The 22401-nt window shown below is 36.0% G+C and overlaps 1 protein-coding gene across 1 annotated transcript in view; it reads right to left on the reverse strand.

Moving 5' to 3' along the window:
- Window positions 1–22401, reverse strand: part of LOC148816087 (astrotactin-2-like) — a 312272-nt gene that overhangs the window by 214570 nt on the left and 75301 nt on the right. The gene's annotated exons all lie outside the window — the stretch shown is intronic.

Below are 22401 nucleotides of genomic sequence, written 5' to 3' on the forward strand. Positions count from 1 at the left end.
TTCAACTATTAGAAATGTTGTATTAGATGGTGATCTCAATGAGCGTGGTTTCAGGCTTAAATGAGTAAGAGTTTGGAATACCCCCAAAATGTGGGCTTCATGTGTTCATGTGCATGTGCATTCAATGCCAAAGCCAAGAGTTTGAGCAGCATTAGCACTTTCTTGCAAACTTTTGTCCTTAAGGCAATTTACGCTATAGTCCCATTAAGACCAATGCAGTGCAAATTGCAATATATGGAGAAAAAAAATTCTGCAGATAGAATTGAAATAACACCTTTTCTAAATATAATTTCAGTCCTAAAACACAGCTATGACATCAACAATTGTCTACATTTACAGGAATCCTAACCCTAACCCTAGCTCAGGGCTTGCGCAAGGTTAGGGTTAGAGTTCAGAATTTCTTCAAAAACTTCATGCAACCTTCCACTCACTGGGAGTGCAAAATATACTTCACTGGAACAAAATATGTGTCTGAAATGGTTAAGCAGGCACACTAAACTAAAGAGAATGTATCAACAAGGGTAAAATTCCATTTTTGGACATGTATGCTACTATTAGAAATGTTGTATTGGATGGTGATCTCAATTAGAATGGTTACAGGCTTCACTTGGGTAAGAGTTAGGAATACCCCCAAAATGTGGGCTTTATGTGTTCATATGCATGTGCATTCAATGCCAAAGCCAAGAGTTTGAGCAGCATTAGCACTTTCTTGCAAACTTTTGTCCTTAAAGCAATTTCCGGTATAGTCCCCTTAAGACTAATGCAGTGCAAACTGCTATATATGGAGAAAAAAAAATTCTGCAGATAGAATTGAAATAACACCTTTTCTAAATATAATTTCTGTCCTAAAACACAGCTATGACATCAAAAATTGTCTACATTTACAGGAATCCTAACCCTAACCCTAGCTCAGGGCTTGCGCAAGGTTAGGGTTAGAGTTCAGAATTTCATCAAAAACTTAATCCAATCTTCCACTCATTCGAGTGCAAAATACACTTCACTGAAACAATACATGTGTCTTAAATGGTTAAGCAGGCACAGTAAACTTAAGAAAATGTATCAACAAGGGTAAAATTCCATTGTTGGAGAAGTATTCAACTATTAGAAATGTTGTATTAGATGGTGATCTCAATGAGCGTGGTTTCAGGCTTAACTGAGTAAGAGTTAGGAATACCCCCAAAATGTGGGCTTCATGTGCTCATATGCATGTGCATTCAATGCCAAAGCCAAGAGTTTGCGCAGCTTTAGCACTTTCTTTCAAACTTTTAACCTAAGGCAAGTTACGCTATAGTCACCTTAAGACCAATGCAGTGCAAATTGCAATATATGGAGAAAAAGAATTCTGCAGATAGAACTGAAATAACACCTTTTCTAACTTTAATTTCTGTCCTAAAACACAGCTTTGACATCAAAAATTGTCTACATTTACAGGAATCCTAACCCTAACCCTAGCTCAGGGCTTGCGCAAGGTTAGGGTTAGAGTTCACAATTTCTTCAAAAACTTCATGCAACCTTCCACTCACTGGGAGTGCAAAATATACTTCACTGGAACAAAATATTTGTCTAAAATGGTTAAGCAGGCACACTAATCTAAAGAGAATCTATCAACAAGGGTAAAAATTCCATTGTTGGACAAGTATTCAACTAATAGAAATGTTGTATTGGATGGTGATCTCAATTAGAATGGTTACAGGCTTCACTTGGGTAAGAGTCTGGAATACCCCCAAAATGTGGGCTTTATGTGTTCATATGCATGTGCATTCAACGCCAAAGCCAAGAGTTTGAGCAGCTTTAGCACTTTCTTTCAAACTTTTGTCCTTAAGGCAATTTACGTTATAGTCCCCTTAAGACCAATGCAGTGCAAATTGCAATATATGGAGAAAAAAAATTGTGCAGATAGAATTGAAATAACACCTTTTCTAAATATAATTTCTGTCCTAAAACACAGCTATGACATCAAAAATTGTCTACATTTACAGGAATCCTAACCCTAACCCTAGCTCAGGGCTTGCGCAAGGTTAGGGTTAGAGTTCACAATTTCTTCAAAAACTTCATGCAACCTTCCACTCACTGGGAGTGCAAAATATACTTCACTGGAACAAAATATTTGTCTGAAATGGTTAAGCAGGCACACTAATCTAAAGAGAATCTATCAACAAGGGTAAAAATTCCATTGTTGGACAAGTATTCAACTATTAGAAATGTTGTATTAGATGGTGATCTCAATGAGCGTGGTTTCAGGCTTAACTGAGTAAGAGTTAGGAATACCCCCAAAATGTGGGCTTTATGTGTTCATATGCATGTGCATTCAATGCCAAAGCCAAGAGTTTGAGCAGCTTTAGCACTTTCTTTCAAACTTTTTACCTTAAGGCAATTTACGGTATAGTCACCTTAAGACCAATGCAGTGCAAATTGCAATATATGGAGAAAAATAATTCTGCAGATAGAACTGAAATAACACCTTTTCTAACTTTAATTTCTGTCCTAAAACACAGCTTTGACATCAAAAATTGTCTACATTTACAGGAATCCTAACCCTAACCCTAGCTCAGGGCTTGCGCAAGGTTAGGGTTAGAGTTCAGAATTTCATCAAAAACTTAATCCAACCTTCCACTCATTCGAGTGCAAAATACACTTAACTGAAACAATACATGTGTCTTAAATGATTAAGCAGGCACAGTAAACTTAAGAAAATGTATCAACAAGGGTAAAATTCCATTGTTGGACAAGTATTCAACTATTAGAAATGTTGTATTAGATGGTGATCTCAATGAGCGTGGTTTCAGGCTTAACTGAGTAAGAGTTAGGAATACCCCCAAAATGTGGGCTTCATGTGTTCATATGCATGTGCATTCAATGCCAAAGCCAAGAGCTTGAGCAGCATTAGCACTTTCTTTCAAACTTTTGTCCTTAAGGCAATTTACGCTATAGTCCCCTTAAGACCAATGCAGTGCAAATTGCAATATATGGAGAAAAAAAATTCTGCAGATAGAATTGAAATAACACCTTTTCTAAATATAATTTCAGTCCTAAAACACAGCTATGACATCAAAAATTGTCTACATTTTCAGGAATCCTAACCCTAACCCTAGCTCAGGGCTTGCACAAGGTTAGGGTTACAGTTCAGAATTTCTTCAAAAACTTCATGCAACCTTCCACTCACTGGGAGTGCAAAATATACTTCACTGGAACAAAATATTTGTCTGAAACGGTTAAGCAGGCACAGTAAACTAAAGAAAATGTATCAACAAGGGTAAAATTCCATTGTTGTACAAGTATTCAACTATTAGAAATGTTGTATTGGATGGTGATCTCAATGAGCGTGGTTTCAGGCTTAACTGAGTAAGAGTGAGGAATACCCCCAAAATGTGGGTTTCATGTGTTCATATGCATGTGCATTCAATGCCAAAGCCAAGAGTTTGAGCAGCTTTAGCACTTTCTTTCAAACTTTTGTCCTTAAGGCAATTCACGCTATAGTCACCTTAAGACCAATGCAGTGCAAATTGCAATATATGGAGAAAAAAAAAATCTGCAGATAGAATTGAAATAACACCTTTTCTAACTATAATTGCTGTCCTAAAACACAGCTATGACATCAAAAATTGTCTACATTTACAGGAATCCTAACCCTAACCCTAGCTCAGGGCTTGCGCAAGGTTAGGGTTAGAGTTCAGAATTTCATCAAAAACTTAATGCAACCTTCCACTCATTGGAGTGCAAAACATACTTCACTGAAACAATACATGTGTCTTAAATCTTTAAGCAGGCACAGTAAACTTAAGAAAATGTATCAACAAGGGTAAAATTCCATTTTTGGACATGTATGCTACTATTAGAAATGTTGTATTAGATGGTGATGTCAATGAGCATGTTTACAGGCTTACCTGGGTAAGAGTCAAGAATACCCCCAAAATGTGGGCTTTAGGGTGTTATTATGCATGTGCATTCAATGCCAAAGGCACAATTTTGAACAGTATTATTACTGTCTTTCAAACTATAGCCTTTAGGACAATTTAGGTAGGTATATATATATATTCTGCACAATGCTAGGAGACTTTCTGAGCTTCTCCCTTTTCTTGTGCTAATCTGTTACCAAGTGTGTACCCAGATCACAATAGGGAATTGGAGCCTGAACTCTGAGGTCTCCTCTGCAAGGAAAGCAAGTGTTTGCAAACCAGATTGAAAGCTCACTCCTCACTGCCTGTGTGGCAGTGTACTGACACCCCTCCAGCAAATGCAGCCTTTTCCACTCTGCCCTGCCCCCTGTTCTTACAGACGCTGGTTAAAACCTAAAATCTATCAGATATTATTTCACCCTTCTGTTCATCCTGTATGGATTCTCACTTTTCAGATAATCCAATGCTCAGTATAAATTAATGGCAGGTTCCTAATTTGTAAGCTATCTTCCTTACACCTCTGCTCTATTTCCCTATTCATGCAGCATATTTTACCTTTTTATAAATTGAAACCTGTTAAACACAATCAAGAAGACATTTACTTTATGAGGTAATCCAGTTAGGCCATTAACAAGATCTGCACAACTAAAACAGCTTGATTACCTCTTGCTCAAGTCCTAATGCTCTTTGTAGTTATTACATCTAATTTTTAGCTGAACAAATGATGAATAGTTGATCCTGTAGTTTTTGATTATAAAAAGAATGCATTCACACACAGAAGTCTGCCTGAAAAGGGAAGTTGAGGCTTTAAATTGGAAAGCATGTGCAATGTGCCCATGCAACTTTTGCTGTAGCTTATAACAGCATTTTGAAAGTAACACTGGATGCCCTTTTATCCAACTGGGAAGTGTGAAATGAATCGTGTTATGGAGAAAGTTCTTCCTCTAGGGCAGCAGAATACATCACAGTCTGCCTGCGGTGTGTGAACAGTCAGCCACCTGCTCCAGAAATGATGAGGTACAAAGAACAAAGGTCTGATGCTGAGGTTCAGACTTCTGAAAGTGTCTTTCTATCAACGGCAGAATCAGGTTTGTAGGTACTAAAGAGGGTAATTGGGAATTTGTGCACTCTAACTGGGTATGATCTTACAAACCTTACCAGATGATATTGCCCTTTTGCCTCCTTTGAACTTTACTCATGCTGTTTAGAGAAAACTAAAGGAAACATGTCTTGAGTTTAAAAAAAAAATGTGCTGAACCAGGATACTGAATTATATTATGCTGTCAAAGTTTAGGGTTAAGGTTTGTAGCTTGTTGAGTGAGATAGAACAGTTTCTTGGATTATTTTTCAATGCTAAACTGGCAAGTCTGTGTCTTGGCTAACAAAGAGTTCTTTCCACAGAACCTAGAATAATCATGACCAAAAACACCATTCACAAAAAAACATCAAACAGGCAATGTCAGTTCAAAGTTAAAAGCATTCTCCAGAGTTTCACAAGGAACAATACGCAAATTAAACGAAGTTCCAGAAGGGGATAATACAAGCTTTTCTGATTAAAACCCAACTAAAATCACACCCAGTCAATATCGCATTACACTTTTTTTCAGAAACATTCAATGAAACATTTAAAATGTTATCTACTGTATCAAGGGAAACCACTTCGATGTTGTGCAAAAAGGCACATTATTTCTCAGAACTGCACCTATTCCACTATTATAATTCATATCAATACAGAATCACTGAAAATAAAAAATAGAACAATTATAGTCCTATTCTATAAGCAATCTCTACAAAATGAATACTAACAAGATTTTGTTAACCACTGTCCTTTACAAGCAATAGCAAAATGATTTTACATAACACAGTTGACCTATGTGCCAAAAAACATATTTCAGTTAATGTGGTCATGTTAATGTAGACCCAAGAGAGTCTATTCAATTTTAGACTGCATTGTGAAGAATCATAAAGGATGACCAGGAAACATCAAGCACACTTTTCATGCAAGTTCTTTAATATTTCATTAAGTGAGTTTATGAGCCAAGTCAATTGAAGATTAATGGATACTGTGGTTCATGGACCAACAACTATTACCATAATGATGTGAAAATATGGTCCTTTTCTGATTTCACAATGACATACTGAGTTACATTATGAAACATTTTAAGATACCGGATAGAGTAAATCTCTACTGTAAGAGGGGAAACTTCTTAAAACTCCCAACTCTGAAATTCCTCTGATGAGTTAATGTTTCTTCAAGATAAATATTTGTACAAAGGTTTCTAATGGATATGTAGCTGATTTTACCTTTGATAAAAAGAAGAAACAAAACAAAAAAAGTAAAGAATAATTACACTCTCAAGACTACTTCTGCACAGTGTTGAAATTATTTTTTCCTTTCTGACGCCTATTAACAAAGACATAAGATAACCTACTGTAAAACAGATAAAATTAAGAACACTTACACACAGCACCAGTAGAAAAAACATGTTGAGACACTGAATTTTATATTAATTTTCAATCATTATCAATAAAGAATTTGTATGAAACAATGGTGACAGGGTGGCACAGTGGTCAGTATTGCTTCCCTGAGTTCAGTTCTTGGCCTGGCATGCCATCTGTGTGGAGTTTGTATGTTTGTATGTGTGGAGTTTGTATGTTCTCCCTGTGTTTGTGTGGGTTTCCTCTGGGTGCTCTAGTTTCCTTCTGCTGTCGTAACACATACTGGTAGGTTAACTGCTTGCTGAGAAAATTGGCCCTGGTGTGAGTGTTTTTGTGTTTGTCTGGCCTTTGATAGACTAGTGAGCCAGGACAGGCTCTGGTACTCCTGCAACCTCTAATTGGCAGAAGAGGTTAGAAAATGAACAATTGACTGGCATTTGTCAGTTTTATTTATTGGTCACCATGCATGTTTTTCATACCATTATAGATGACGAAACACCAGCAAAAGGAAATTTAAAATTGAAGTTTTACAAATTGGCTTCATCACATCTTATATTTGCTTTAAGGCACTTAAAAAATGTTACTGAAATTTAAAATTGAAGTTTTACAAATTGGCTTCATCACATCTTATATTTGCTTTAAGGCACTTAAAAAATGTTACTGAACATTCTGTACAGTCAAATACAGACAAAAGGTGAATCAATTAAGATCAACATTAAAGTTTAGGAAGCTCTAGAAATAGTCATTAAAACATTTGTAAACCACAATATTTAATAGTGCACTACATTTTTTCTGGTTAGTTCTTAATGTTTCATGATTAATTTAGCGGTTTGAAAAATTAAATTTATATGCACATTATGGAGTTTTGTTCTATTTCGCCTTTAAATTATTGTTTTATTTACTCATTGAAATTTGCCTTCTCTATACTCTGGAATACTATCACTTCAAAAGGGCTTTTAATCTGTTCTTAGAGGGATCAATCTCTCTGGGTTACGTTTCTCTGCAAAATTTCAAACCATCATAATTGGACAGATACTTTCATGGGGCTATCTTGATATTACTGTAACAAAAAATGCCATAACTCAACCACTTTTTTGACCTGAAATTAAATGGATTCTAATTGGAGAGCTGCTTTCTTCTCTATTCTTTATAATGATTTTTTTCATAATACTTAAATTCCATGACATGATTCATAAATAACCATGAGAACGTGGCTGCATTTTAGTAAAAGAGAAATGCTAGAAGTATACTATCTTTGTCAAACTGCCCTTGCCTCCTCTAGGAAAAAAAAAACATTATTACCAGTGATCAGCACTATTATCAGCTTCAAATGCTCATTTTTTTCTTTCTCATTTTTTAATCAGCAAAACACAGTATGATTAATGAGAAACTTTGAAATGAACTTCATAGAACTGTTTCCTGTGTTGAAAGGGCACCTGCTGGATTTTAGCCTCTGCATATTTTAAGGGGCCACAACACAGGACACACAAAAGATATTTTAATGTCAGAGATAACTATTCTATCAGAACATTTTAGTGGCCAGATTTCACAGTGGAATACATAAATCAAAAGCATTGCCTTCTGAGAAAATAAATAAATAAATAAACCCCAAAGCCTAATGATATAAAGAAATAACTTAGCACAAGATTTATGTCAGTGTCCAGGAAAATCATGTGTTAACACACAATACTAGAACTGAGGAAAGATCTGGAGTTTTATTTACTCTAAGAAAAATGGATGTGCAAAAGTGATTCAGAGAGTTAGGATGTGACACTAAGGAGCACTAGGGAGGTAAGCAGTATCTCTACTAATAATCTCACAACATCACCACTCAAGCAAATGGTGACAGGCACTTTTCCACACTTCATGTAATTGAATACTGTCATCTTTTATCAAGGGGATGGAGGAAGTCGGATTCAGCTGGCTCACGGCCAGACTCACTTTCTACCAAGGAGGCGATAAAAATGGTCTATACACAGACCAAGCAGTCAAATCATTACATCATTGACTTCCACGGTAGAACTTTCTGGTTCAGCCACATTAACTTCCTTCATTTCCAAAAGGGAGGAGGAAGTCTTTTTTAAATGGGCCACTCAAAAGCTGCTTAATTCTATTTAAACTGAAGAGGCTGACATTGAGGATGCGGTGAAAATCTTGAGGTCAAAATGACACTCAAATGGGGTTTAAAATGATAAATACAGATTTCCAGGACAGACTTTTTATTTTCTCTGGCACAGATGAGTACTGAGCAGTGATTGCAGATAAGAAACAGTGTCAAACCACTGAACTCATTCTGCAATTCACTTCAATGACAGAGCCCCCCCACCCCAGTGAAATTAATTATTTGAATACTAGAGGCATTTCTGAAAACAAAATAAGTTATTTTGACCCTGTGCAATAAAACAATAAACACGATTTTAGTATGTATAATTAAGAAAAATTCATAACTTTCAGAAGGCTGTTTTTAGCATTGAAAACTTGGATTCAATGATTTTTAAAACAACAGTTATCACTACAATCATTATCACATAATGACAGTTGTGAAGCTTCAGGAGCAGAAATATTTGTTAAATGGGCCTTGTGCTATTCATCAGATACAAGAATACTTGTTACTTCACCATGCATAATAGTAATCTTTACATTAGCAATGAAAAGAACACTTTTGGGCAGGTAATACATACTTTCAAAGAAATGAAATCACTAAATTAGCATCAGAAGTAAAATATCCTCTTAATGGGGCATACAGTATTAATAAAGTAAGCAATAACTATTACATTTTTCCTTAGAATACAGGGTTCTTCCACTGTATAGTGTTAAATGCAGAATACAAAGAATTCCATGCAAAATCCATGTTCATGAAATAAACTACAGATAAGAAGCTTCTGAACTGTGAGCTAAATACATCTGAAAATGGTTGAGTACATTGGGTAGAGAAGTGAGAAGTGTCTTCACTAATTTTATCCAGGGAGAACGTTAGGCAGGTCAGATTGTGAAAGCCCAGACTGGAATTCATTTCGCACAGAGGGGTACAACCCCTCCTTACAAACAAAGGAAAATAAGTTAGAGCTCTTAGGGAACAGTGGTTAATAGTTATTTTCTTCTTGGTAATTAAGGAGAGAGATTATAGGTAGGCTTCAGGCGGAATTCAGCCAGGGCACCAGGAATAACACCCTACTGTAACAAACAGTGCTACAGCATGTTTCATGTCACAGGCTAATCAGGACATCAGTTTAACAGGACAAGAAAAAACAGCACCCACCTGTGGCTTAATCTGAGGTATTCGTTCAGAAATTCTGGGCCAGAGAAAAGTGCCACCTACTGGTCTGCCAATAACACTTTCAGCAGCAACATGGTTTTCCATGGAGGACTCCCATCCCAGCATTGACCAAGACCAGATTTGCTTAGTTTCTGGACAGCTAAAGTAAGTTAGCCTCAAACCTCACAAAACTATCTGGATTAGTATGGAGAAAACTTCTTGTTTTAGAGATACAAGGCTGTATCTCTGGTTGGGTAAAGTATTAGATTTATTTTTGCATGCTTAGACAAAGTGTTTTAGTGCATGCTTTAAATCAGGCCCCAGAGTACAATTCATCATGACAATGGTAAATAACTCAGTTTAAGACACCAGAGATGAAGCAAAAGGAAATGTATTGAAATTACTCAAGTTTAACAAAATTGCTAAGGATAGCAGCACAGAATGTCAATCCACTGAATGAGATTAATTCAGATGTTTGTTTTTTTAAGGTTTGGTACATAGGATTTCTATGGGCTGTTTTAAGTATAGTATGAGATTCAGACTGCTCTAGCGTTTCACCACATGAGAGATGTGAGGAACATTTTCTGTGTGACTGTGGTGTACCTGAGTGTTCCCTCTGAGCTCTGCCCACTTCTGCAATGGCATGAGACACAACTTCCTGAATCACACAGTTCTTTTCTCATTAAGAATTGAACACAGATTTTTACTACAGTATGTTTACAACAACCCAACATGCTTAGAATTGGTCTTTGTAGATTTTGATTTTCTTTGAATAAAAGTGTGTTAAAATTGATATACATTGTGCCTGTGGAAGGCATGATGGCATCACAGTTAGAACTGTAGCTTCTTACCTTGAGGGCCTCATGTTGATCCCATTATTAGGAATGTGTGAAGTGTGTTTTCCCTTTAATTGTATGGGTTTCCTACAGGTGCTTTTTCTTCTTCCAGTTTTGCTGAACTCATGTGTTTCCCATTGCTGCTTATCTGGATTGGCATTTGACTTTTCTCTAATGGAGGGTATGTTACTGGTAAAGGCCAGTAAAAGTAATTTACTGGCAAACTCAGAATGTTGCAGGAAATGTAGAAAGCTTGGAAACTATTTTCCTACACATGCAATTTGTAAATGCAGACAAATATGTAACATTATTTATTATTTTGTATCAAATGTTTAAATTTCCCGACAAAATACTTGATCCTTTAAATTAACAATGCCGACTTACAGATTAAACTAAGAATTGGTTTGTTCTGGTTTAATTAAAAAAAAAACTATTTGGCCACCTGGATCTTTGGTCATTGTGACTGCCTGAAGTGAACTGATCAGATGAGGGGATAGTTTATGCAAATGTTTAAAATGTTTTAACTTAAAATTTTTAAAGCACACATTGAGAGACAGAAAAGACAGGTTAAAAAACAAACTTGGCTTCGTTTTTTTTTTTGCTTTTTGTTAGTTTTTGTTTTATAAAAAAATTTCAAAGCTTCTTAAGTACTTGAAAAGACTCAGAACAGAAAGTAAAGACAGGGGAATACTGAAGAGAAAAAGGAAACAGGCTAGAAATTTGTGGGAACCACAGCCTGTGCCTCAGAATGGGACTTGTTAATTTATACATGTATGTGTTCTTATTTGAGTTGATCATTCAGCCTTCAAGAAATCTTTCTGTGTAGTAATTAATTACTCTGACCAGGGAAATAACATTCCTTTTAGAAAGTTTCTTACTCGTGAATAGTATCTTTTTATTACATGAGATAAAGGTTCCTGGAAACAGTTCTACATTTTCTGTGTCTGTTGAAAACAGAATTCAGACTTGCAGACTTGGAAATATTTGTAAATAATAGTAGTAAATGCTCTGCGTAGGTGTATCTTTTTGCAAATAAATACTTTTGCCCGTAATTCAAGGACATTATTACTTATAAATGTGTTACCAAGCTATGCCAGACAACTCAAGTAAACAAGTGTGATGTGACACTAAGTATTCCCCGATTAAAGGGGGTGTAATAGAGAAATTAAACTAACAGTGACATCAGAAACTTAGTTTTGAATCTATATGAAGGGTATGACTTGACAACAATCTCTTTTCCATAATCATTGAAGCATTTTCACTTCCAGTACTTAAACAATATAATTCTCTCACTGCTTTATGCAATTTGAACTAGGATGTCATATGTTAAACAAATTTCACTTTAAACTACAAACACAAGTTAAATATATCTGAAAACTGTACAAACAACAGGGAAAATATGACTTCATCTACTCAGCATCGCTAAACAGCTTCCTTAAGAGATCATTCGACACAAAATGAAACAACAGTTTTTGCCAAATCAACAAAACGCATTTCCCTCCAGGCAAATATAGAGAAACTCAGAAACATCGCTAATGCAGAGAGACGGCACTGGATCAAAGAATCATATTGTGCTGGAGAAGGCAAGAGGGTTATATAAAGACATTTTTAAGAACAAAATAACCTTGATGTAACAACCTCAAAACACATAATACTAACTGAGCAAACTACAGATTGAACTAGCTGCTGAGACGTAAAGAAACAAAACTATGACACACACAGGGAAAAAGATTTTGTTCAATGGCTTTTTTCTACGATTAAGCATAAAATCTGTTTCATTTTGACTATTCATTATTACTCTTTTCTAGTGCACATTGACATTATCAAATGTCCTCCCACATACTTGTGTTGACATTTATAATACAATAGGCTAAAATATGATGTTATTTATGTGTCTGTGTCAGCCTGTAGAACAGCAATGGGAAAAATTACTTAATGTCAGAGACATATGAGAATGTTGGGTTATTAGCTGGAAAGAAATTTAATATAATACAGTGCATATCACACTGAGAGTAAATATAAAGTGCTCTCACCTTTCTTCACAGAAAAAAAACATATCTCCTTTTTATTTGGGATGTCCAGGACACACATGATCTGCTGTCTTTTAGATATACTTGAATTGGCTTTTTACCATGATAACAGTCAAATGTAAAGTCAAATACAAAGGACTCTGGTGAATTCCAGTTGACAAGGTACTTACATCCCAAAGGGTAACTACAGTAGGCATTCAATTTCAGTGTTTCTTAGGTCCTGTGGCTGCCTTGTTAGAGAAAAGGTTTTGTGTGCAAACATACTTTCCGAGGTTTGTTTCTACTCTTTAATTAAACACACGTTTAAAATGTGATTTAAATGGACTATTTTTAGGCATTTCTCAGAGGTTATCATCTTGAGGAAAGCTCCTTCTTTGTGTGCAGTCAAAGGCTAGAAAATGGACACATTTCTTAATTACTGGTATCCTGCGACTGACATGTTTTTCTTCATTTTTCATCCTTTCTGGAACCTGAACTCCTTTTATTATGATGAATTCACAAAATGACAAGGATCTCCAAAAATGCATTTGCAAAACAGACCAGACTTACTGTATCTTTGCAGATGCACTGCTGACAAATTGATTTGAAAGTGTTTGATCCAAAAGCAATTTGAAGCTGATTTTCAATGAAGTCCTCAAAACATTTTCAGAAGACAAATTTCCAATTCAGTCATTCGTATGTCTCTCCAAGCCCTTCTTCTATAAATGCACATGACAAAGCATTTTCAAGTTTAGCCAGGCCAGTTCTGGCACAAGATGTGAAGTTACTAAAATGAAACCATACGAATAAAAATACCTTAAAGAAAGGGAGTTTGTTTTTTTTTGATGGGTCCTCTATTGTGTTTGAAGATGTCTTTGCTTGAAAACAGCACAGGCTGTTCTTTTTATTTCATACTTTCAAAGCCGTGGAGAAACATCTTAAGGCGACCTCCAATTAGCACCATGAAAATCTCTGGCCTTGTCACCTGCAAATCTCCACCTGCTCTTTTCTTCAGGAGACCATCATCACACCCCCACAAATAGCGATTAATTAAGCCCTACTGGAAGTTATATCAATATACTGTATAAATGTGATCTTTTGTTTTAAATCCAGACAGGCAATGATATATCCTGGGGATTTTTTTGGTGTCCAATGAGTAAACTGTTAAAAAAAATTACTCGTTTAGCAGCTGCCAACACAGAGTGAATGTTTTGATTATGCAAACAAAACATGCAATGGAAGAATTTACCTTTACCCAAACTGCAAACAGAACACAAGAACATAAAAAGGCTACAGATGAGAGAAGGCAATTCAGTCCCACGTACTGTAGCCTGTTTGATAGTTAGGAGTTAACTGATTCTTTGATCTTATCCTACGATTTCATGAAATAAGACAGATTATCAGCTTCACTGACGTAGCTGGGCAGCTTGTTCTAACTCCTCGCATCCCTTTGGGTAAAGAAGTGCATTCTGTTCTTGGTATAAAATGCACTACCTTATAGTTTTCTTTTTGTGCTCTGGTATGTGTTTCATTGTTCATCTGAAAATTCTGAAAAGAAACTTTGAGAAACTATGAGCAAACTAAATTTGTTTGGTATCTGTTCTGAGGTCTAACGTTTTACCATAAAATATTGTTTACTTCATGTATTGTTCTTGTCTCTGAAATTTTCTGACAGTGTTGTCACATGACTTGAATTAATTTTTTTTAAACTTTCCTTACATTTAGGCATTTTAAGTAATGTTATACAGTATGTTTGTCTACAAATTGTTTTTTACAGCTAAATTAATATATTATAACCATGACTGCAGTTATAACATATTATAATTGTGACTGCAATGAAAATGATTTGTTTCAACATAATTCCTGCATCATTCTAAAACCAAATCATTCTTGATGCAATAGAATATTTACCCTATTACTGATGCACTAAACTTTTTAATTGGAAGTATCTGCTTGGTTATAGATTAAGGGATATTTAACAGGCCAGAGTTTTAATATCAAGTGATCCTAGAAAAAAAAGAGATTCAGATTTCTAACGTTAATCTCACCGTGGCACATGCATGGATACAACAGGCAATACTGGCCATTTTTAACACACCTATATAGTATCAGTACAGCAAAACGAAAAATAATAGATGTTTTCCAAGGCATAACATTAGCAGTCACTTAGAATCAGGCCAAAGAAGAATGCCTAGGTACTTTACTCAGCTTAAAAGAATGTCCTACATTGACACATGAACACAGAAACCAACAGTGGAATTTGATTCAAGTGTTTAAAATCCTCAAATTCAAGTTGAGCCAATGGACTTCGTCAGGAACAACTGTTAAAAACAAACCACTGGAACAAAGACAATGAGAGAATGTGCATTTCTGAATGGGAACAAAAGACAGAGTATAAGCTACCAAACTGTTGTAAAAGATGACACTTTGCAAACCATGAAGAACCCTCTATATCAGATTCTTGGATTAATTATCTGAACATAAATAGTCATATTCTCTTCAAGTACTGTCTGAGGCTGCCAGAGTGTCATCACTGGGACAGGATAGAACAATATTTTGAGCCTCTTATATAATGTATTTGATATAGTGTAAAATGAAACCTAGTGTAGTGAACCAAAGAAAGAGCGTCTGAACACTGTCCAACTAGAATTCAACATACAGTACAAAATAGCCAACTATGACATACAGAACAGTCACTGTTGATTGCTCTTTTTACTGTCTACCTAACACACGCAGTTTAAGAAAAACTAAACTCTTCATTTTCTAGGAGTGCATGAGAATTCTTTTGCATGACAATGGTCCTTTATATTACAGTAGTTTCTAAATGAAAGTTAATTGAAACATAAGAACATCTGGCAAGTCACTAATTCAACACCATAAAGCTAAATAGAGGGAACAGTTATTTGATAGCTCTCCAAACCATTGACTCCAATACACCATTACTTGTTAATCAGCAAAGGAGTGTTCAAAATATTTGCACGATTCGTTAAATACCATAAAAAGAGCTTACACTGAACCATAGCTTAATAAGTGGACCCAATTGTTCAAACTACAAAGGTGTCTGCAAAGTGAGAGCATATCAAGTGAAATATGCAGCAGTTGAGTAATAAGTAACATAAGACACAAAGGTGCCAAACAGCTTGTCCTGTAATTTTGTGCTGATATTTAAATTAGGACTGATTTGATACAAACTTTATCATAGTTAATCCTGCCAGAATTTTGCATTAACAACATTAAATATGGAGACTTCCTTTATTTTGTTGAAAAGATTTTTATTATTTATAGAAGTGACATGCACTCTTGTTACTAAGCAGTATATCATACAGAACACTGTATATAATGAACAATAAAATGACTGACAGACCTAATAAGATGCTTACATTAAAAGTGGCACTACTTAATTTAAAAGGACAGTGAAAATGAACCTGTTAGAAAAGTCACAGGAAATATATAGGATAAAGCTTTTCATAACAGCAGTACCTGTGCTCTAAGCTATTAAAGACAGATATTAGTTTTGCTTGCTTATTTTTACCTTGTATCCTATTGATTCAACACAGACTTCAAACACCACATCTGTCTGTGGACTTGGAATATATACTGTAAGTTTGTAGAATTCCAGCAGGAATTTATAGTGGCATATTAGCTATAAAATGTTAATAAAGTCAAGAAAACATGAAAAGTTGGAAATGAGAAGAGGCTGTTAGGCTGTTATCTTGTTCATTTGTACTTTAGTATTTGTAAGTCGCCAATGTGATTGTTGTATTGAATTTGTCCCTATTTCCTGCCTGGAGCAATTTGCACTTCCCAATATTAAATTTCATGAAGCAAATACCACTGAATATATAATTTCCTCTGAGCCTTTTTGATTATCTTTTGCCACAGTTTGTTTTCCACTCCCCCTATTTTTGTACCATCTTCAAATTTTCCGAGTTTGATAACTATACCAGAATACTAATTGATATGGGTTAATAAGGAACAATGGGCCTAGCAGAACGGATTCCTGGTGTTTATATCCATTGTTTATATCCTCCTAATTAGAGATGCTCCCCTTTTTTGTTTCTCAGTTCTTGTTCATTGTGCATAAATGGCATACCTTGGATTCCTACAGCTATTCATTTGGGGATTAACCTTTTATGAGGGTCGTCATCAAATTAGACTGATCATTAACCATTTTCATTATTTAAATTTCACCTTCTCTGTTCTCCATTACAGTATGCTAGTTTACGGTATGTGTGGAAAATGGCCCCGGTAATATAATATCATCTTGTTACATACATTCTGTACCTCATTAAGCAATAATTATAGAATAACAAAACCTATAACCTTGTTTATTCCTGCATCTGTATTTTTTATGTTGTTAATTTTTTATAACATTTTTATTAGAATTTGAACTTTGTAGCTTGAATTAAACTTTACAATTTATTGTTTTTTATTAGCAAACAGTGTGTAGCCTTGTATACCGTGTTGCATATCCTTGGGTGTGTTCATATCGGAATGGGTGTGTTCTTAACATGTTCCTATCGGAATGGAATCTTTAAGATAGTCTGGTACAAGCCAATCGACACAGCTCTAAGGTTCAAAATCACCAGTACAATTTAAGTCACAGTGCAGAAGAAAAAAAATACCACGACCAAATACCCAAACAAAAACCTTAAGCTCTTCTTTAAGCTTCTACCTATACTTCTCCTTGAAGTCCTTAACTATCACGGTCAAGCAGCTACACTACTTACCCTCTCAGACTATTCAAAATAACTTCACACTCACTAGCTCAAGACTCCTTTATCTCAGGTTGCCAGTCAGTGCTGATCTCTTTGATGAGTAGTGCATACAGGGGTTCTGCCCTCAGCCCCAGACTGACACTGAAAGCTGGTAACTCACTCAGCTGAGGCCATCTTTGATTCTCAGGTGCTTCTCTATCCTTTTTCTGCTCCTGTGCTGTGATCAGTTGTATTGGCATTAAAGACAACTCCTCATTCTGTATCTTTCATGGCCATTTCAAACTACTTCTGAAGGTCAGTCATGTCATCTCGGTGCACGCACCTCTTTCTGGTCCACAGTTGCCTGAAATTTCTTAGCTGTTCTGAACCTTACAGGCGGCAATCTTTGTGTCCACATTTTATGGGCGCTGTTCAAGCTTCAGGGCCTCATTCTTGTCTTCCTGCACTTCAGTCTACTTAATACATTCTAGCAGCAGTATATTCCAGCCCATATTTGTATTCTTACTCTCACTCTGGGTTGTGTTCCAATCCACAGCCAGGAACATCTTCCACTCAGCAGACCTATTCTGTATTGGTCTTTTTCTCCTTTTCCTCTCTTCAGAGCTCACTAGGAGCTCAGGCCTCACCATCTTCAGGTCCACACTGCTGTACTGCAGTTCTCCCATTACCGACTGCAACTTCTTTTATCCCTCCTTCTCATAAGGGCAGGCTTGTGCTTAGTGGCCATTTTCCATGACCATCTCTATAAGGATTCCCACTGGAAATATTTTCAAAACATTGCCTGACAAAAGGTGCCTTGTGCCCTCCATTTTCTCCATAATGGAGTCCAGGGATCATTTATCAACTCCAAGGCAAAAATGTTTTTTTTCCCCAAATAATTCCCCTTGTAATTTTTCCAAACAGCTAAAAAAGAATGTGCCGTTCTACAGACCACAACCTATGCTCACGTCCTACACCACGTCTATGCAGGTCCAGGCCGACAGAAACACCAAATGCACAGTTGTTGGGTTCAAAATCACCAATGCAATTTGTTTCACAGAGCAAGGAAAAAAAGTAAAAATAACATAATCCAATAACAAAACAAAAGCCTAAGCTCTTCTTTAGCTTCTGCCTATACTTCTTCTTAAAGTCCCTAACTATCACAGCTAAGCAGCTACACTGCTTACCGGCCTGCATGCAAACAATAACATCTCTCCCAAGATGCTTCAAAGCACAACCTCTACAAGTTGAAAACTCACAGATTCCTTTGTCTTCAGTCACCAGTCAGTCCTTCCTAACTCTGGTGAGTGGTGTATACAGGGGTTCTGTCCTCAGCCACTCAGACAACACAGCCATCCACTCCCCCATACTGACAATGGAAGCTTCCTGTCCCTGTTTTTTTAAACATTTACCTGACCAGTTACAGAGGCCAGTTGGTCAGAGCAGTAGCTAAATCCCCTAGAGGAATCTGAGAAATGTGGTCCTTGCATGGTTGTGCTCTCACAAAATGAGTCAACTACAAAAATGTACAAGTAATAGGTTTATTCCATGCTGAAAAGAGAAGAAAGAAAACACATTTTGGCTGTGGAGCCTTCTTCGGGTGTCTCCACGGACTCCACAGCCGAAATGTTGCGTTTTCTTTCTTCTCTTTTCAGCATGGAATAAACCTATTACTTGTTCCTTAGCATATTGATGCAGCTACCCACTTCAACTACATAAATGTATTATCAGTAGTAATTTTACTATAACTAATAATAATTTCTCCAGAAAGATTGTATTATAGTCTTTCGTTAGCCCTCAATTCACTGTTGAAAAAATAATAGTGTTGTTTATTTTTAACCATAACCACTACTATAATACAGTGTACACATTGTATAAGGATACTTCCATTATTATGTGAATCTTATAATGTAAAATGTAATTCTAATTCTGCAAAGTATCTTCAAGTCATTTGAATTCTTCTACATATATTTAAAAGTCATTCCAATTCTGGAAATTTTTAGCTTTACTTAATCAGTCCCTAGCGGAAGAGAATGTGATTATGATGTGATTCTGTGAATTAGAGATTTGTTTTAACTATTGTTTCTGTTCAGTGTTATCAAAGCTCTTTTACAACACACTGAGCTACACTTACATCCATAATCTGAAACATTTGGCGCCAATTGAAAGGTATCAAAACAACACAGCTTGCTTTTCTTAATATTCTCACTTTTTCTATGCTGCTTCAAATGTAATTAAAACCCTTAGGGGTGTTTGTTAAAACCAAATGAAAGGATTCACAGGCAAAAACATACTGAACAAATATTATATATGGAAACATGGCTCAGTTTCACACCAAGAGTTCTCAAAACTACATAAAATGGTTTTGCTTTAAAAGTTATCTGGCTCTGATTTTCAGTAAGTAAATGCGAAGCAATTGTGGAGAAGTGACAATGTGGTTTTGAAAAAAAAATAGTAAAAAGTAGAGAATGATCCCACACTACAAGGAAGAAAAAAACCATAATGTTCTGACTGTGAACACAGGTGAATGAGGAAATTACAGAGCAAGTGAAGGAGTGGGAATCTGAGGAATGTAAGGTACAGTACAATGAAAATAACACATGCTAATGTGTGAATGAGCATAGGAGGTGACAAAAGGAAGACAAAGAAATGTGAATCTAGGAGATAAATCCCAGAACAAGTGTGAAAAGCCTAAATCTGGAATTGAATATGGAGAGGTTTATTGAGAGCTGGGGGAAAGTATGAACATTTAAGTATTACTGTGTTAATAAGGTTTAAGAATAATGTTGACTTCTGATGTCTTTCAGCACTAGATGTCTTTGAATTCATTGCTCTGATATTTTCTCTGAAGTATTCAATGGAATCGACTAGGGCACTTTCTGCAAGGGATGCAATAAATGAGATTGCTGTCCAAACATGCCACCTGGGTAATACTGAAATGGCCATAGGTCTCCTGTATATGTGTGCTGCTATATATGTGCAGGTGATCCTACAGTTTCTACAAAAAAAAATGCATGTCATGGAGGTTGGCTCTAGATGGCTAAGGGACAAAAAGTTGTGCAGATTACATGGGCCACAATATGAGATGATTGGAAAGTCTGAAAAAATGTCCTAGTTGAACAGTCATCCAATAAATGTAAAAATATTTCTTTCATGACCTTGGCAGTAAGGAAGGGTGTTAGGATGGAAGAGAAAGACAAGTGGACTATGGTTCTGGAACATATTAACATACTGGATATATTGTGAGGACACACTCCAACCACAGACCACAGACCCCAGATCGAGAGATGGTGATTTTGTTTATTTGGAAGAGTTTTTGAGAAGAGTCTGAGAGACTGTTGTTTTTGAATAATATTTCTTGGGTGCAAGGCTATTTGTCTCTCTTCACCATTCCTTGAATACTTATTTGTTGTAATTGCATTGGTTTTATAATAGAGTTACCATGGCATTTATTATCACTCTAAACAGATAACATATTTGTAAGGAACTTCTCATGCCAAAAGATGGCTTTGGTGAGATGAGGCAATGTAGCTTCTTAGACAGTTTGGTGAAGATAAAAAAGAAGAAATAGAAACAAGTGAAAGTTACAGTTTAAATGTCTCTTTTCACCTATAAGCATAAATTACCAAACAGTAAAGAAATATTAATATATTAACTTAATTAAAAAATACAATTAACAGCTTGAATTTTCTCCCTAAGAATGCAGTGAGTGTTCTCAGGGCTCATGAGAAAAATATCACTGGACTTATAGTGAAGAGACCACACTTTCATAATAATAATACAAATTTCCTACACTTATATAGCGCTTTACAGATAATGGTGACTCCCCTCCAGCACTACTAATGTGTAACATGCACCTGGGTGATGCGGCAGCAGCCATAGTGCACCAGTACATTCACCACACATCAGCAGTCAGTGAGGAGGAGAGCACAGTGATACAGCCAATTCATAAATGGGGATTATTCAGAAGCATGACTGGTAAAGGGAAGTGGGAAATTTGGCAAGAGGTAACACCCCTATTCTTTTCAAAAAATGCCCTGGGATTTTTAATGATCACAGAGTGTCAGGACCTCATCCAAGGGACAGCGCCTTTTTTCCTGTATAGTGTCCCCATCACTATACTGGGGCATTAGGACCCACACAGACCACAGGATGAGTGTCCCCTACTGGCCCCACTAACACCTCTTCCAGCAGCAACCTTCCATTCAGATACTGATTAGGCTCACACCTGCTTAGCTTCAGTGGATTGCCAGTTGTGGGTTGCACACTGAACACTGTCCTCCAGTTGTCCATAGCTTAGCAACTTTTAATCATCCACTTGAACAGAACTGAATTGAATTAATCCACCAGGTAACAAAGAAGGATATAACAGAGAGTGCTGATCTGAATTATACTTGCATAGTTACATTAAATATACATGTAATGATTGAAGAGTGTCTGAACTTGTGGGTACAGACATTCATAAACCTGTGTATGTGATGAGATTGGCTAGGCTGTACCAACATATGAACATTTCCAAATGAGATGAGGCCCATCTATCTTATTTTGTTCCCCTTAGATAATTGTTAAGATAATCTCGGCCAGCTGTTTCTTGAAAGAACTCAAGGTAACAACTTCAATATACTGTAACAGTGTCTAATAAGACTTTCACAACACTTTTTAGAAAGATGTATTCATTTGTAATCATTTATTTTTATTGATATGCTTATCTTTTCCACTTTCTTTGAGAATTTTGAATACATGAATCTAGTCCCTTTAAAATCTTTCTTCAAGTCCAAAAATATCTAGGTCAGTGTAGGACGTCTTTCAAACAAGTAATCCTATAACTCCTTTTCAGACATTTGCAGTGTGTTCCGTGCTTACTTTCGTTATGATAGACAACATCACGAGTACTTGAAAACATTCATTTAGTATAAAAGAAAATGGACAAACTGAGATGCATTCCTTTAAAATCGGACATAAGAGTAGTTCCCTGAATCTCCTCCATGCACATAAGTTCCGTGAAAAATAAAAACAGTCACAAATAAAAAGCACACAGAATGAAAAGTCTTCTATACAAAACAGAATTGTGCTACTGTATATGACATGTACAATATTTTTAAGATGAGACGGATTTTTACTATTTTTGTTTCAAAAACTATAGCTCAAATTAAAAGCAAAATTTAAAAGATCACTCTATCTGCAACCACCAAAATTAAGCCTTAAAACTACATTTCATTTAATGCAGTGTTTATATAATAGCAAACAACCACAATTGTATTAAAATGA

Source organism: Atractosteus spatula, chromosome 23 (genome assembly GCF_055471065.1).
Source record: "Atractosteus spatula isolate fAtrSpa1 chromosome 23, fAtrSpa1.hap1, whole genome shotgun sequence".
NCBI lineage: Eukaryota > Metazoa > Chordata > Actinopteri > Semionotiformes > Lepisosteidae > Atractosteus > Atractosteus spatula.